Source organism: Micropterus dolomieu, linkage group LG03 (genome assembly GCF_021292245.1).
Source record: "Micropterus dolomieu isolate WLL.071019.BEF.003 ecotype Adirondacks linkage group LG03, ASM2129224v1, whole genome shotgun sequence".
Lineage (NCBI taxonomy): Eukaryota > Metazoa > Chordata > Actinopteri > Centrarchiformes > Centrarchidae > Micropterus > Micropterus dolomieu.
Genome location: NC_060152.1, coordinates 3,143,110 through 3,143,626, shown reverse-complemented (window position 1 = coordinate 3,143,626; position 517 = coordinate 3,143,110). Strand labels below are relative to the sequence as shown.

General features: G+C 39.7%; 1 protein-coding gene across 1 annotated transcript in view; it reads right to left on the bottom strand.

Moving 5' to 3' along the window:
- LOC123967660 (asialoglycoprotein receptor 1-like) overlaps positions 1 to 517 on the bottom strand; it is a 62,945-nt gene that overhangs the window by 35,429 nt on the left and 26,999 nt on the right. The gene's annotated exons all lie outside the window — the stretch shown is intronic.

Here is a 517-nt window from a genome sequence, read left to right as displayed (position 1 = left end):
ATAGAGACCACCATGGTATGAATGGCATCATCACCAACAGCTGTGTTCACTGTTGCTTTACCTGCTCCCTGCTTTACAATATCCACAGCGTCTCTTTCTGTGTGTTTCTCTGCAGATGTAGTGAGCGTTGAGTCTTCTTCACTCTTGTGAATAACTTCCACACACCTAAGACATGTTTTAGCCTGTGTGTGTGTGGCTGTGACCAGGGGAGCCATATAGGGGGGAAAAGTTAGGACAATTCCAAGGGCCCCTGACTGACAGGGGCCCCAAAAAGTAATTATAAACTAATATCAAATTATATTATATAATACATTATATAAACCATCATCATTGAGTATAAATATATTCAAATATAATAATAAAATGAATGATCTCTTTGTTTTTACTTGTTTTTGGCAGTAAAAGTTAAAAATCCCCAGTGACCAAAAACTAAACCTCCATATTGGCCGACCACCCCCCTGTATCTGCATGAAATGGTTTGGTCCTGCCTTAGTGCACTCATCAGTGACAGTGTTTA